Raw genomic sequence first — 18,235 nt, 5'->3', positions numbered from 1 at the left:
TCCCGGGTTCAATTATCAGTGGAAGAGCAACGAACACATTACAGTGTTTCTTATTTCACTTTAAAATGTAGTTTCACGTCTAATATAGCGTCAATGCTAAAATGGGACATTTAACTACAATTAACTAAATAACTTACACTAAGGCAAAATCTATGTCTTTCAACTTAGTAAAAAGGAACATTTGGCTATTTTGATTGCTGTTACATTAAGTACCCAAAATCACGATCTGCAATACAACATCGAGCATGAAAATTGATATGATCACCGCACCTTGAAAAAACTGGCTGTATTAACTTGTTCAATCTTTGCGTTATTGTAAAAATGAAAGTAAACTAACTAGAAATTTGATAGGTATTCCATATTTTCCAATATTATCTAACCAAATAAAAATTATTCTCAGAAGGTATTTCATCGACGCTTCCGATATTCTTTCAGAAAACATAATATATTTCTCAGAGGATTGACCCTCTGAAACAATCTGGTATCTATCAAGTCGAATGCAGTTAAGGACAGAGATATACCTTGGTGAAACAGAGATATATTTATTAAGACTAGAAGAACCTGTTAGAGAATCAAATCAAACCGTCATTTCGAGACTTTCGCTACATTTAGGGCTCTCAATATGATATTCGTACTCGTAAGTTCTTGTACCTCTTTCATTTACCAAACTTACAATTAAGTTTACATTTACATTTTTCTGCTATCTTTAAATACATGGAAAACTGCTGCACTGTGCGCTATAATTTAAGTATTAAATTGCAAACATTATTACATGCGTAATTATTATATTTTTGAACATTGTCTTTTTTACGGATTTTTTTTTCCTGGAATCATCTGAAATGGATTACAATTTAACGTTTCGTTCAGAATATTAATTTACTGCCGTTGAAGAAAGTATGTGCATTCGATTTCTTGGTTTAAGTTTAGCGTCTCGTTCAGTAGCGAGGCTATATGAGACGTGAACCTACAGCTTAATGTCGGATCGGAACATGAGCTTCCGTCCGGAATCAAACCCGGTTCTATCGCGCCAAAGGCGCGTCACTATCCACACAAGCACTGAAGACCTTCTATGTGCACTCGAGTTTGAAAAAACTAGGAAGGTAACAAAGAAAAGATTTAAATCATTAGTTTCCTTGTTTTGTTGACTTAGTAATAGTATGACTGGGTTTGGAAAAAGCTTGCTAATATTTTTACGAGTGACTTAAACGTACAAAATTGTTTTCATTTTTTTTTTTTTTTTTTGCCTTCTTTTGCGAAGCATCAACTTTTACACTTACACATTGACACGGACTAATCCTTACAGAATGCAAGTACAATAAGTAACTGAACGCAAAAGACAAATTTTAAAACATTAAATTGTAATAATTAAAATTACATCTTCCCTGACAGTTTCGGTATATTCCTGACACCATCTTCAGAGAGGGAATAGAATGGGAAAATAGTGTTAGCCTTTTCTCATTCTATTCCTCTATTTGAGGATGGTGTCAGAAGTACATTGAAACTGTTACCAAGATATTTTAATTTGGGTTAATTTGAGTTTAACGTCCCGTTCAGCAGCGAGGCTATATGAGAAGTGGACCTACTGATTAACGAGGAATCCGAACCTCATGAACTCCCGCCGGGAATCGAACCCCGGTCTCCCACGCCAAAGGCGCGTATATTTTAATTTGGGCACTGTAACGTGTTTATATTTACAAGTAAAACACTTTGCTGAAAAAAATAGTGAGTATTATACCCAACACTTTCTCTACCGATTAAAATCGTAATACGGTTGACAATACTCCTATGAATACTGTATTACAGGTACAACGATAACAAAGTACGATTATATTTGAGAAAAATAATAAGATATCAGTTATTTCTTCCTCGCTATCACTAAAGGTACTGCCTACTGAGCTGTGTGACAGGAAAGACACAGGGGATGAAGAAGTAGGAGATTTCATCTTCTGTTCCTTGTACAATTTATATTTTGATATAAATTTCATTCGTGGTCCAACTTTAGGAATTAATTCCTTTATTGCATCCACAGTTAAATTTTCGAATGCCTCATCATCGATTTCTTCCTCTGAAATACTAACAAATGTTTATTCAATGAAATACACAGATTGCACAAAGCTTCTATTTAACGAACAATATAAAGATTATGTCGGAATCTATGGTACACGATGCTGGGTGAACATAAATTTTGAGCTCCTTTCAGGAATCGAATCCGTCACTCCACACACCACAAGCGCTCGGAAAACTAACTGGATGTGAAGAAGCTCTAAGGAAATAAAGAAATATGAATAAAACTTCCCTGAAATAAGAAAAAATTGAATCCTGCAACTCTTCATCCTTCCAATTTAATTTTATAAAACGACATGATAAAATTAGGCAGATTATACAAATATGTTAAACTTTTTGTCACGTCTTAGCTATTTTCTTCAATGTCATTCAAACCGGTTAGCATCTTAAAATATAGGTTCTGAGCGACATCTTTCCCATATTCCTATCTTTCAGTTGTGGGTCAGCTTCTTTAAGCCAAATGGCTCTTTAAAAAAAAAAAAAAAAAAAAAAAAAAAAACTCTTCGGAAATACAGCTTAGTGATTGTATGTACAAAAAGTATTTATCCTACTTGGAAGTTGGGATACAAATAACTGAAGGTCTGTCCTGAAGAAGCAAAGTAGAACTAAGGAGGTACTGTTCTGTGCCTTTTCTCTTGATATTATTTCTTAATTTGTTTGATCTTTCGGAAAATCTTACTTCTGATGACTTCAATATGTGAATGGAATGAAGGATCTCTCAATGCTAATGAGGAAAGCATAATTACTATTGCAAAAATATCTTTAATTGAGTAACCAGGAATGAAGTATAAAATTCTAGCTTCATGTACCACAGTTATGCCCTGTATGTTGATGGAGAAGAATCAACAGAGAAACAGGTGCTAAATTAAGAAAACCAAAGACAGGTCTTTTGTAATGGAACACCAAATCTTGGGAGTTACAGGTATTGTGATCTCAGAAATAAGCTGAGAAGAGGTAGAATATGCTTTAAAGAAAATGAAGACAGGGAAAGCAACTACAAGCTAAAACATGGGTGCTTAGGACCAGAAGTTGTCCTACCGCATACTATGGGATCTAATGAAAACAGTTTACAGACAAGAGAAAAATGCCAAGTCAGTGGAGAGAGAGAGAGAGAGAGAGAGAGAGTAGTACTGTATCTATATACAAAGAGAAGGAAGATGTACAAAATTGTGAAAATTACCGAGGAATCAAGCTGATGCCACATACAATAAACACTTGGACGATGAAAATTTAGAAAGGAAATTAAATAGAAAAACAACAGTTGAATCCATGCCACAAATGAGTACAACTGATACAATTAGTGGCGTCAATAGCTCTTAAATATTAGGGGAGGGGAACACATGATATATCTCACATGTGCAAGTTATTTTCTAATTACATACTATGATTTGGTTTAATTTTATCGAAATAAATTAATGATATACCGTAACTCATGCAGTGCAAATAATAATAAAATAAATAAATAAATAAAATACTGGCCAGCTGGTAACTTTATACTCGACACAGAAAATTATGGGGGGGGGCATGTCCCCGTCACGCTAACGACGCCCGTAGATGAAATCTTATTAAAACAAACAATGGAAAAGCGTCAGGGAAAGCAATAAGGATGCAGTATTCACTGAATGGGCAAAGACCTAAGACAGCGTACCAAGTCAGGAAGTTTGGAGGTATATGAAAGGAAAATGGAACTCCAGTAAAGTACAGGAAGATTGTTCAAGATCCGTATACAAGAGCTAGTGTCCCGGTAAGAAGCAGTGTAGAAATTATACATCTTACTGCATTTAGAGTTGGACTGCACTATGGTTCGGAAGTGAAATCTCTATTTGGTAGCCCAAAACGCAACAGCCCAATACGAGCATAACCTATCCGTAACTACCCTACGCCAGAGGTCACAAAACTATCTGGATATGTAAATCCCTCAATAATGAATAGGCACGAAACGAATATAATTAAAATGTAACTAACTCAAGGAAGCAGTCACAAAACTAGCTGTGTGTATTTTTGATTATTATCTATCAGAGTTGGTTGGTGTAAACCAAGATAGTTTAAATTTTTAAAAAATCCAATTGGTTTAAGCCAAAAATATAAAAAAAGAAATAAATGGTTCATAGCTAGAGTGAACACAAACTATTAGTATCTTTATTCACTTCTAAGCAATTTAAATTAGGACGCTGTACTTCGGATCCAGTGAACTACTTGAATTAAAGAAATCTTCTGTAATCTGTATAATCTTTTGAAATTGTCTATTTATTTCAATTATGAAATGAAATATTTAGTTTAACGTGCCACGTTTATACACCGAAGCTAAGAGAGACGGTGATGATGAGTAATGACTGAAATGAAGAAAGTAGGAGGAAATGGGAGAACCCCGAAAAAACCTATGCACATGGTGTTGTCCGACAGACGGCCCACTGGCGCGAGCTGGGATCGAACGAGCGACCCCACGCACCAGAGGGGAACGCTCTACCACTGAGCCACCGTGGCCCCTTATTTCAATTCTAAGTCTGTAAAGTGATTTCACTTATGCAGTTGTGTATGTTTTTGTAATGAAGTGACGCAAAATATGCACAAGTATGCAAATCGGTTAAACATATTTCTATCACGTGTCCTAAGGTTTAGTGTATAAACTCATCGCCTTCCTAATCAAGGGATCCCGAGTTCAAGTCCAGATGAAGAACAATTTCTCTTGGATGTAAACCGAGTAGTGATTCAGGTCCAACCTTAAACTGTATTTCCCGTCCTTCATAACCTCACTGTTGAATAAGGATATATGGACCAGACATTTTCATTAATATGCAATCTCAACAAATAAAGTTTAAAGTGGAATAACGATGACCCCTACTATTTTTTTAAAAAAAGGAATAAAGTAATTTGAGTATACTGGTGCTATTGAGCTCGATTTCAACCTCAAGAGAAAACAGTAACCCGGTCAAACTCGAAGGCAAAAGTCAACTAGCTCTGTTTTCCTCGCAATCGATGACTTCCAACTCCAACATGTGCAGCAGCTGTGCGTGTTACTGAAGACTAGCCTTCGGCTAGCTGGAGGTCTCGCACCTAGATCACCGTTTACTCCGACTACGGTCTCGCACCTTATAAACCCACAAGTATGCCAAATTTCATCCGCAGATGTTCAGGGAAAGTCTAAGCATTTTGAGATGTTGAAGATATGATATTAAATAACTGTGAGTTTTCAGTTTTCTAAAATAAATAATATATAAATAAATAAAAATAAAAAAGTTTAAAAATCCCTCTATAATTAAATATTATTTTTGGTCAATAACTTGAATATCGCTATCAAAAGCTTGCAAGCATACCGAATTTCAAGCTTTTGTTCCAATTTCAATTACCTAAAACATGAGATTTTATGTCCAAAACAAACATGCATTTAAATAGCACCGGAAATCTTTCTTTTTATTTTAGAATTACCCTAAAAACTAAAAATATTTACTTTTGATATTTTTTTGTGAGTTACTTCCAGAAGGCTACAAACATGCCAAACTGCATCACTCTAACCTTCGGGCTACATCGTTTAACTTAATAATTTTGGGCTGTAGAAGGTATCTCCATATAAATAACAAGGGAAGATTTTTCACTTTCCCAAACAACCTCACTGAACTAGGAAATGTATAGTTTTGGTGATTTACTTAGTTAATTTTACGAAAACCCTACATGAATACCGAATGTAAAGTTTTTACTCAAACATAATTTTCTAAGACTTTTTTTTTTTTTTTTTTAAGTACACCGAAATACGATGGGATTTTTACTCATTCTTCCTTTTCACCTACTAAAAAGAAAAAGAATCCCGTAAATTTTTCTCTGAAGGCTATATGTATGCCAAGTTTCAACTTTCCACGTCAACCGCCACTTCCATTATTTTGTCAGTTAATTCATGTAATTTTATGAATTATAGCTAAATTACATTAGTTAATTGGTTATAAAAAATATTGCACGATGAAAAGTTTGAAAGTTCCGGCTTTTATCCTAACTTAACGTACGCTCTAATGCAACGTGTAAACCAGATAATTTCTAAGGGGAAGTTCTAGAACACAGGTTCCCCATATAGGTTATGAAGATTGGTTCCTTTCTGTACCAAAATTTAAATGTCATTTCACAGAATATTGCTAGCGAGCGTCAGCAAGTGAAAGCGGGTTAGAAGACCGCAGGATACATTGTTTTGGGTTTTTATTACAGCTAAATGGGAAGTGGGACATGTGTTCTAGAACCTTGTAATTTCTATGACGTTTATATTTTCTTCTAGCTTATTACAAAGCTAAGGCATTACTGCCGCATCGCCGGACCAGTATTAAAATCGAAAAAAAGTACCAAAATGTACTGTATACGGTTATGTTTCGTTGGATTACATTAACTTACATTAGATTACCTCACATTAGGATAAGGGCATAAAAAACTACAGTGCAAAACACAAACCAACTTGTGCTAGGTGGCCACTAAGTGTACGAATGCTATCTAACCGAGCCAAGGCAGGGCGGAGCTAGCGGACCAGCGCGGTAGTGTGCCCGAAGGGAGCAGGCGCGTCAGCGACGATGTGTACACGCGTAAGCGAGGGTACTAAAAACATGTGGTTTCCGCAATCATATACATTTCAATAGCACTTGCCATACTAATAATGCTTTACTTGCAGAAACAGAAGTCACTTACCTTCAAAATCGTGAACAACAGTTTCTTGGGGTCTTCTTTCCTTAAACAAGTACTCGGCTAAATAGCCCTCTAAATGGTTTTCCTTCTTCCCTGACGCTGTAAAATAATACGCTCCCTTTCCTTTCTGTATTTTCAATTAGTTTCCACACTTTCCACAAACCGTCAACCTTTTCAGTATACTGGTCTTTCACAAAATTTCAACAACTGTCGCTCGTTATTTTTGAACAGTTCTATGTACGTAACACACGACATGTGACAGCCTTTACATACACGAGCTATTTTCATACTCCTCTTCGCGCCACTACATAATAACAACCATATCTCTCCGCGAAATGGTCCATCCGCCTCCACATACAGTGTCGCTTACAACATCAAAAATAACCAATTTCTTCATTTTTACTATTCCCCTTACATGACTTTCACTCATTCTTGCTCATAAACAAACAAACAAAAAAAATCTCCAACTGACCCGGTAAATTTTGTAAAACTGTTCCGGTGATACAGCAGTTAACCCCAAAGCTAAATAAGCTTCATTTCGTAAGAACGATCACATACAAAATCATTATGAATACTTGACTAACTTCAGTAAACTGTGAGATCAACTAAGTTCATATATTAGTTTCATTAGCTCATGGTCCCTTGTACGAAGGTACTGAATGGTTAAACTTAGGTAAAGCTTCAGTACTGCTGAATGGGCTGACTGGTAAATAATTTGTGAACTACTGGTACATCATTTGAGGAATTAGTTGACCTCTGACCGAGTCTGATCGGGTTAGATCACTTCTTGAGGTCAAAACCGAGCACTCAATCCAATCAGCGCCCCACCTTTACTTAGTTTTGAATAGGGACTTTGTTTACTCCACTTTAATTTATCCTAAATATATTTTTGTTAAAAATGAACTGGTTCAAACAAAATATCGGATTTAAAAAGAAAATGGTTTCTGCAAAACCTGTTATTTATGTGCTTTGAAGTTTGACATCACCATTATGAATTAAATTAAAAGTGCAAAGGTGGTGTCACTTAGTGTAACACGAAGAGAGAGGCCTTCTGTAATAATATGAAAGCGACAGAAGCACACTTAAAAAGCATTAAATCGTAACCTATCGCGTTTTCTTGTTGCTACACATACCTAAACTAGCCTATCTAACGAAAGTTTCGCTCGCTGTCGCTTGTTCAGCATTAATTAGTAAAAATTAAGGGTGAATTATTATTAAAATTCTTGATCTGTACTGTTTGTAGAAAGTAATAAGGGCACAAGGTATAACAATTAAGGGGTTAAATTCCAAAGTTGGACGCCCGTTTTGTGCAAAATTTTGAAACTTGCACGGAGGATACGTATAATTTGATCGTTTGTGTGCTTGATAATATATAAGGATAATACAACAAAACCCTCTCTATTTGTTATATATAATTGGTTATAAACATGGGACTACTAAGCAAGCGAAGAGAACTACCTCGCGCAAGGTAACCGAATAGTTGCATTGTGGGAAAGTAACGAGCATTCATAATATCAATATTGCGGGTAATATACCCAATCGCTGTACGGGATGTGAACTGACAGTGTTGAATTTCGTGAAGCTCCCGTCAAAGGGTACTTCTATTATAGATCCTAACGTAACCTAACCTAAATTACACTTTCTCCCAACTCGCGAAATTGAAAAATTATACATTATAATAGCTTTTACCCAATTTTGGTAGAAAAGTATCGGACGTCCAACTTCGGAATAAATGCCCAATTAAAAAAAAACTCAACGCATAAATATTAACATAGGATCACTATGATCCTCAAGCATCGAATCGTTCTGCAAAAGCTTTAGCCTCTTCCAAATAGTACGAACTCTCACATTAATAATAACCTTTCTCTCAACTTTTCACACAAACATCTTACAAAAGGTATTAATCATTATTATACCTTATATAATTTCATCTATACATTTTCGGGCTTAAGTTTAGAGTTGCCCCTCCAGTTTCCAACCTACAAAAATGCAGTAAAACATTAAAAATTGTTAGGTTAGGTTAGTTTAGGTTACCTGGTAAGACTTTAGTTAGAACCGTGGTGATTTTAGCAGACATTTGTCTCCAGACAAAACGAAATTTCCTAGGATGCCAGTATACATTTTAAATGTGTACTATCAAAACCAATCGCGGTACTTCTAGTGTAATGACAATGACGATTCACGACTTTAACTTAATATGCACATAATATGCTAATATGCACATATATGTGTAGTATATAATTAAATTTTCATATATATAGCGATTAATTTTTCAGAAAATAACAGCAAAATACTGCCTCCATAAAAGGTAAAAAACGTACAGTGCCGACTTTAAAATTAATAATCAAATAATTTTATATTCATCTACAGGGTCCCCACTTACACTTTATCGCCATACAAAAGTGGGATACGTATATCTCTATAAAATATGTACCAGGAAAGAACACTAATTTTTCGGATAAAGATGAGCAAAATATTCCCTCACATAAAGATGAAAAACGACCAGTGCCAACTTCAAAAATTAATTAACTAATAACTTTATATTCATCTACAGGGTTCCCACTTACACTTTATCACCATACAAAAGTAGGATACATATATATCTATAAAATATGTACGAGGAAAGGGCACTAATTTTTCGGATAAAGATGAGCAAAATATTCCCTCAAATAAAGCTGAAAAACGACAGGTGCCAACTTTAAAATTAATTAACTAATAATTTTATATTCATCTAGAGGATCCCCACTTACACTTTATCACCATACAAAAGTGGGATACGTATATCTCTATAAAATATGTACAAGGAAAGAACACTAATTTTTCGAATAAAGATGAGCAAAATATTTCCTCAAATAAAGCTGAAAAACAAAAAGTGCAAACTTTAAAATTTATTAACCAACAATTTTATATTCATCTACAGGGTCCCCACTTACACTTTATCATTATACAAAAGTGGGATACGTATATCTCTATAAAATATGTACGAGGAAAGGACACTAATTTTTCGGATAAAGAAGAGCAAAATATTCCATCAGATAAAGCTGAAAAATGACCAGTGCCAACTTTAAAATTAATTAACTAATAATTTTATAATCATCTACAGGGTCCCCACTTACACTTTATCACCATACAAAAGTGGGATACGTATATCTCTATAAAATATGTACGAGGAAAGAACACTAATTTTTCGGATAAAGACGAGCAAAATATTCCCTCAAATAAAGCTGAAAAACGACCAGTGCCAACTTTAAAAATAATTAGCTAATAATTTTATATTCATTTAAAGAATCCCCACTTGCACTTTATGACCATATAAAATTGGGCTATATATATCTCTATAAAATATGTACGAGGAAAAAACACTAATTTTTTCGGATAAAGATGAGCAAAATATTCCCTCAAATAAAGCTGAAAAACGACCTGTGCCAACTTTAAAATTAATTAACTAATAATTTTATATTCATTAATAGGGTACCCACTTACACTTTATCACCATATTAAAGTGGGCTATATATATATCTATAAAATATGTACGAGGAAAGAACACTAATTTTTCGGATAAAGATGAGCAAAATATTCCCTCAAATAAAGCTGAAAAACTACCAGTGCTAACTTTAAAATTAATTAACCAATAATTTTATATTCATCTACAGGGTCTCCACTTACACTTTATCATTATACAAAGGTGGGATACGTATATCTCTATAAAATATGTACCAGGAAAGAACACTAATTTTTCGGATAAAGATGAGCAAAATATTCACTCAAATAAAACTGAAAAATGACCAGTGCCAACTTTAAAATTAATTAACTAATAATTTCATATTCATCTAAACGGTCCCAACTTACACTTTATTACCATACAAAAGTGGGATACGTATATCTCTATAAAATATGTACGAGAAAATAACACTAATATTTCGGATAAAGATGAACAAAATATTCCCTCAAATAAAGCTGAAAAACGACCAGTGTCAACTTTAAAATTATTTACTAATAATTTTATATTCAACTACCGGGTCCTCACTTACACTTTATCATTATACAAAGGTGGGATACGTATATCTCTATAAAATATGTGCGAGGAAAGAACACTAATTTTTCGGATAGAGATGAGCAAAATATTCCCTCACATAAAGATTAAAAACGACCAGTGCCAACTTTAACATTAATTAACAAATAATTTTATATCCATCTACAGGGTCCCCACTTACACTTTAGGACCATACAAAAGTGGGATACGTATATCTCTATAAAATATGTACGAGGAAAGAACACTAATTTTTCGGATAAAGATGAGCAAAATATTCCCTAAAATAAAGCTGAAAAATTACCAGTGCCAACTTTAAAATCAATGAACTAATAATTTTATATTCGTCTACAGGATCCCTACTTACACTTTATCACCATACAAAAGTGGGATACGTATATCTCCATAAAATATGTACGAGGATAGGTCACTAATTTTTCGGACAAGATGAGCAAAATATTCCCTTAAATAAAGCTGAAAAACGACCAACACTATCAATTGAAACATTTATTTAAAACTGTTTTTCTTTCTTTTTTTTAGAACAGTAATATGTTAACAAAGGTGTATACGTAAAATGACTGATAAGGATATTGTTATAATACTGCATCTGGAACTCAATAGTAGGAGTCAGCTTCATTTGATATTGGTAACAGGAAATAAAGTAAAAAAAAACGTTATATTTAACAAAGTATGTACATAAAAATGAGATTTCAAGAAAATCAAGTTTAGAGTTATCATATAATTAAGGAGTTTGATGTAATAGGGGCGTAAGCGAGGTCACATCCTTTTTGCATCAAACGCATAAGTGGCTTTTATTATGCCTGATTAGCCTCCTGTGAAAATTTCAACTCAATATCAGAATAAAATAACGATAATTACATTGTTTTATGTAAGAAATAAGCACTACTTACATTTTCAACATCGTTTTTCTACAAATGCATGTTTCAAACTTACACCCAAATTGCATCAAACTCCTAAACTGAAACTATATAGAGATGCGAATTTATTTGTGTTGCTGTATCAACGCTAATTCGTTATCTAAGACATTAAAAAAAGTGCTGACCACATCGCTTTTGTTTATATTAATTTTGTTCCATTTCAGTTCCGTAAGTTTCACCTAGTGCTGCAAGATCGTATGTGTCTGTCGTATTGTTTAAGGGATTCACTCATGTTATCTTTTGAGAAACGTACATTCAGTTATGCATGGTACTTGGCATTAAATATACTTATTATTGGCATAATTATCAACCAATTCTGCAAAAACATAGGAAACCATTTACAATTACCTCTCATTCATAAGGACATACCCAACAACGGACGGTGTTGACTGAGCGTGAGTTTTCTATTTATCATATGTCAGAATTCAATGTTCCATTTCCTGTTGAAATGTGACATGGCTAAAATGTCTATTTTATTTCATGCTTGAAAGACGGTGTTTGAGGTAAAAATCTAGGATTCTTGCTTATGCCTATATATGTTATGCAGTTCCATGTTATGCATAACGTCAAGAATAATCCATCTTTAAGAAATGATGATTATAAAAGTATAATTTTATTATATGTGGACTTGGGACTAGACAAACACACACTAGCCACAACATTATAAACACCTATCGATATAAACCCGTCAAGGAGATAGCAGCGCTAACTGACGATAAGTACCTGTCACTCAGACACACGTACGGTATATGTATTATCATTGACAATGCTAATTCTGTGAAAAATTACTATCTTTGCAAGTACTATTAATAATTAGATAGTAAATGGCCGACATTTACATGAGTATTAACTGAAAGTATGGATATTCCAGATGAATATAAAATTCATATTTTGTTAGATTTTCACTTGGAACTGGTACTTATATGGCTTTTTAGGGTAGAATATTTGTAGTTTTCTGAAAATTAGGGGTTTTCAAAGTATTTATGGTAATTAGATAGTACATGAACCACACTAATATGAATATTAACTGAAAGTAGGGACCCTACAATACAATACAATATAAAATTCTTATTTTGTGGGAATTTAACTTGGCACTGGGAGTTATATACCTTTTTGAAAGAGTATTTTGCTCATATTTTTTCGGAAAATATAGTATCTTTCCAAGTACTATTGGTAATTAGACAGTGCATGGACCACATTTATATGAAAATTAACTGAAAGTAGGGACCATCCATATGAGTATAGAGTTCTTATGTTGGTAGATTTTTACTTTGCACTTGTATTTATATGTATTTTAAGGGGGAATATTTTGCTGGTCGTTTTCTTACAAGTGGGTATTTTTCAAAGTACATCTGGTAATTAGATAGTACATGGTCCACATTTATATGAATATTAACTGGAAGTAGTGCAATTGAAAAAAAGTAAAAAAAAATATATTTTTATATTAATCTGTAGGGTACCCATTTTCAGTTTATCTGCATATAAAAGTGGGCTATGTATATCTCATTACCATATGTAAGAGAAAGGAGACTAATTTTTAGGAAAAAGATGAGCAAAATATGAGACTCCCCGGGTTGCTGAGGTTTGCTGGTAGACTAACCAGGAATCATCATTCCCATATATAGTTTCAGTCTTTCTATACAATACATGATTTCGGCTAAATTAATATTTTCCATTGCACAAAACGAAATATTATTTCCAAATTAAAATTCATAATTAATTTTTAGTACATACAGAAAAAGCTATTTAAATACAATACTTCCTAATCAGAATTCGCAAATGATGAGAGCTACTCCGTGGCTATATGGTCAGTGTACGCTTCTCTGACACGGGACATCCTGTTCGATTCTCGGTAGGAGCTCATGCAGTTTGGATCTAACTTGTCATATAGCCTCGCTGTTGAAGAGGTCGCTACTCAATCCAATCGAACATGATGTCTTTCGACTACTAATTTAACATTAAATTTAATATTTGAATATTAGTACCCCCCCACACACACACATACACATCGGGATTGTTATAAAGATGAAATCACACCTTTAGAATTGCTCACGTTCTGATATTAAAAAGAGAAGTATAACATGACTTTCAATAGGGTGTGAGCAATTTCCGACTAACTGAAAATGTCACGCTACTTATAAAAGAGAGAGAAAGCAAGAGAAGGGAAAGAAGGAAGGTTAGGGCAACTAACAGTAATGTTACTTCCAGACATACTTTCGGGCACTTGGCTCTCTCCGGTCGAATATAAATAAAAATGTCCCCAATAGCAAAGATAAATAACTTTTCACTTTCGTGAAGATCACTCCTTCACCAAATAATGTCCAAGTGCAGCTTTTTGATAGTCTGTTTTGTCCCATGCTGCATATGCAATATTTTTAGGAGAAATCATAACCAGCATAGAGGCTAGAGGTGCCTACAAGGTATATTGAAGATAAAAAGTAATAATCCTGACTTTCAATAAGATACTATCTCTATATCTGTCTGATATAACTGAGCCAAAAATTGCGTTTGAGTATCGAAATTTAGTGAAAAGTTATTGCAAATTCGAGCACCTGCTGCTTGTTATTTTAAGTATTGATTTATTTTAAGATCATTTCCTCAATATCGCAAGCACTTGTAGCAAAATGTGTTCAGAAAGTCCCTATTTTTTTCACGTGACTTAATTATTACTCGTTAAAAATAAAATGTGATAAACCACAATACATAGCCTAACGTTTCGTTCTTTGTGTATTATTTCAAACCTCAGATTGTACACATATTTAAATTTAATTGACATAATAATCCCATTTCTCCATTAATGATCACATACTAAGTCTAAATAGCACAATCATTATACCGCTCGTTTTAGTGTGCTCGCTTTCCACACATAAAAGTTCTAGTTCAATCAAGGGTACCAGCTATGTTGAATACTTTTCAACATTTTATTATATCTCTTCATGATGGGGACTGTACGAACACTTACTTGGAAAACTTATGTAGGTTCTACACAGAACATACCTAACCCCAAAAATTGAAATGATACCCATTTGCAGAAAATAGGAATAAACTCATAATAGTCCATGTTAACTTGTAGTATTCCATTAAATCATTTCTCAACCTTTTGTGGTGTGGCTACTATAAATCTTTCCCAGATAAACGTTAACTTAAGGTACATTACCACAAAATATGGAATAACAATGAATACCTGACATTTAAATAATGTATGATATCCTCAGTGGATAAGCGGTTAGCGTACGCGCATTTGGCGCGGGAGACCCGGGTGCGATTCCCGGCGGGAGCTCATGTGGTTCGGATTCCACGTTAATCAGTAGGTCCACGTCTCATATAGCCTCGCTGCTGAACGGGACGAGAAACTCAAAATCAACTCAACTCATTAATTAATTTATTTAACGAACGACTCAATCGTTTTACTGAGCTCTTTTGTGACTAAAGGGTTAGCGTACGTGTCTTTGGCGTGGAAGACCTGGGTTCGAATCCCGGTGGGATTCATGTGGTTCGGATTCAACGTTAATCAGTAGGTCTCGTCTCATATAGCCTAGCTGTTGAAAGGCACGTTAAGCTCAGAATCAACTCAAGTTATATAGTCATACTATGTGTATAAGTAGCATGTCTATTACTGTCAGAAGAATTTATATAATAATTGACGCAACTTCCTACTTAATAGTGTGTTATTTTAGTGGTATTTAAACTAGTAGAGTTTCGAAAATAATTGATATTTAATTGTTTCAATTTCGTATAACATACAAGTTTGTTTATTTTTTCTTTTTACTTTCTGCTTAATTCTTTATAACTACGCTTCCTCACAGTGACATATGCCTCATATAAGGAATATAAGAACTTTGAGTATGGAAAACATACAATTCGATGGGATCTTTACACTGAGAGAATGAAACTTGTTTATTTTCTGAACCAGTGTGGAAACTCTTCCGACTTAGATTGGTCAAATCACTGGTTCATAAGTTGTCAAACAAATATAGTAATATATATATATATATATATATATATATATATATATATATATATATATATGTGTGTGTGTGTGTGTGTGTGTGTGTGTAAATTTAAAGGAACGAATGGGTTTGGTTCAAAGTGTATTTAATGAGTTAACACTTTAAACTTCATTTGAAAAAAAATCTGAAGTAAGATTGGGTAGTTCTCAATTCATTTTAATAAGCAGTTGGATGTTTGTAACAACATATAGTAAAATTTAAAGAAACCAGTCGTTCGGAATAGTTTAACTTTGTTTGAAAATAACCTAATCTGAGTTGAATTGGAGGATATAGAGTTGTGAGTAGGTAATGTTTGGACCGAATTTGATTACTGTAAGTTCGGAATTAAATAAATTAACGTCTATATCATTGGAAAGCTTCGTGATAATATGCCAAATATCATAGCTATGACAAATTCATGAAACAGCTCCAATCATTTGTAACAACCCATGTTATTCCCATATAACATACACCTGTAAACCATTCCCATTTTTAGAAAAATTCAATATTTAGTATACTAAATAACTATAACAATTTTAATAAAGCATTAAATTTATACTACTTTCCGTGATCAATTGTAGTTGCGCAAAAACACAGATCCATTTGCCTGTAATGGTAAATACGGCATTTGGATATGAACTCTAAAAAGGGGGATAAAATACTACTAATATAAAGGGGACATGTAAATAGGTAATAGTGTAAAGCAAAAATAGTGGGGGCAGCAATTACCTCCACGCCCCTAATCGCCGATGGACAGTACACCTGTTAATGATATTCCCAATTCAACTGAATTTTAAGACATTGATGAGGAATAATTTTAGTTGTATTTAATATCTATATGCTTTTTTTTAATAACTTCACTTCAGATATACAATTAGTTTCATTATATTTACATTAACTGTTAGTCATCCAACGATGCGTTCAAACATAGAAAATTCACTAGCAGTCATTACATTGGCCATCAACTTAAATTAATTGGTTTACAATTAAATAAATAAATTTTAAAAAAACACCAACTTTATTATATTTAATTTGAACATGTGGTTTGGTCCGCTCATTTGAATCATTCATTTTTTAATTTAAAAGTTGCTTTACATCGATCAAAAGTGTCTGCTTACTGTGTCAAAAGGTTTTCAGTAGACCTTACATTGAATGCTGTAAATTTCTTATATCTTATACAGTAACATGAAAGGCGGACATAGGGCTTATTTTGAAATTATACACTGAGAAAAAATGTATGTGGAGTACGTAAATACGTAGGTTACATGTGTAAATCCTGTAGTTTTTGGACTTAATGTACAACTAAAAACGTATAATAAAAATATAACTAAAACATACTTTCCGTATAAATGTTTCAAATAAACGTACTTTTTGTACAAACAAAAAACTGTATATAAGCGGTCATGATCTCACATAAAGATATACGCATGTAACAAACAGCTGGCGTATGTAACATACGTATACGTATGTGGTACATGGAATACTGTTAAATGTCATACATCCAGAAACGACATGATGTAACATCTAAGTGAGGGTAGTCTGTAGCATATGGATTACTTGTGCTCCTTGCAGATTTCCGTAGTAGACATAACGATTCCGTATATCCATACAATATACCGCTGTAAGAATAACGGACTTTTCTCAGTGCATTACTTAATAAGAATATGCGTCCGGTGAAGGGGAATGTTAAAAGCTAAACAAATTTTCTATATATATATATATATATATATATATATATATATATTTACAACAATGAGGAATATCACATTCGAATCGATAAGTGTCAGTAAACTAGACAAATGTTTAAAAGGAGAATGAAAAACAGAGCCGTAGCTAGAGACTACGGCGCCCCTACACTCATCTTATCAGGGTGTTCCTTTTTTCTTTGTCTTTTTCTTTTTTTCTTTATCTTTGTTTTTGGCAAATAAGAGAAATAGCTGTTATACGGTTCAATCGGACAAATCCGATTCATAGGGTAAAAATACAATATCGGTCCAACGTGCGGTCCAGGATCTATTCTATTTTCCGAGCATTACCGAAACGGCTCGGACGTAAAAACTATTATTATTATTATTATTATTATTATTATTATTATTATTATTATTATTATTATTATTATTATTATTATTATTATTATATTAATAGGAGAGAAAATTACTTGTTGAATGACGTGTACGTATTTTATCCCTATTTAGATGGTTATTCTGATTTTATGTATCTGCTTATTGGTTTGCAACACTCAGAATAAATGTTTCGAGACTTCATTGTTTACCCTGGCGACAGGGAAAGCGGCTAAGCTTTTCTAATACCGGCAACATCCAACTGGTTGACAAACCGCACGCGGCCGGTAACAACCATATGACAGTTTTACTGCTGATAAGAAAACTTGGTTTAGCTTTGAAAACCACTATATCAGTCAGTATAGTATATTGAAGGAATATTAAAGTTTCATTTAAAAGTGTTCTTTCATTTGCAGAAGTGTTTATTCATATTTTCTCTCATTCATGTAATAAAAATAGATATAGGTAATATTCAATGTGTTGGAAATTAACCAAACA

The 18,235-nt window shown here is 33.5% G+C and overlaps 1 long non-coding RNA gene across 4 annotated transcripts in view; it reads right to left on the bottom strand.

Annotated features, from left to right (window-relative positions):
• LOC145693519 (uncharacterized) overlaps positions 1–9,194 on the bottom strand; it is a 33,777-nt gene extending 24,583 nt beyond the window's left edge. For 2 of the 4 annotated variants that reach the window (XR_014132801.1, XR_014132800.1), the window contains exon 1: positions 8,637–8,764. This is a non-coding gene — a long non-coding RNA (uncharacterized LOC145693519). Of the gene's footprint in view, positions 1–6,723; positions 8,060–8,636 lie in introns of those variants that run through there. The other 2 variants (XR_014132802.1, XR_014132803.1) reach the window with 2 other exon arrangements.
• Positions 9,195–18,235: the final 9,041 nt, after the last annotated feature.

Source organism: Thermobia domestica, chromosome 8 (genome assembly GCF_964235325.1).
Source record: "Thermobia domestica chromosome 8, izTheDome1.hap1.1, whole genome shotgun sequence".
Classification (NCBI taxonomy): domain Eukaryota; kingdom Metazoa; phylum Arthropoda; class Insecta; order Zygentoma; family Lepismatidae; genus Thermobia; species Thermobia domestica.
Note: the sequence above shows the minus strand (reverse complement) of the source record. Positions and strands in the feature narration are given on the sequence as shown.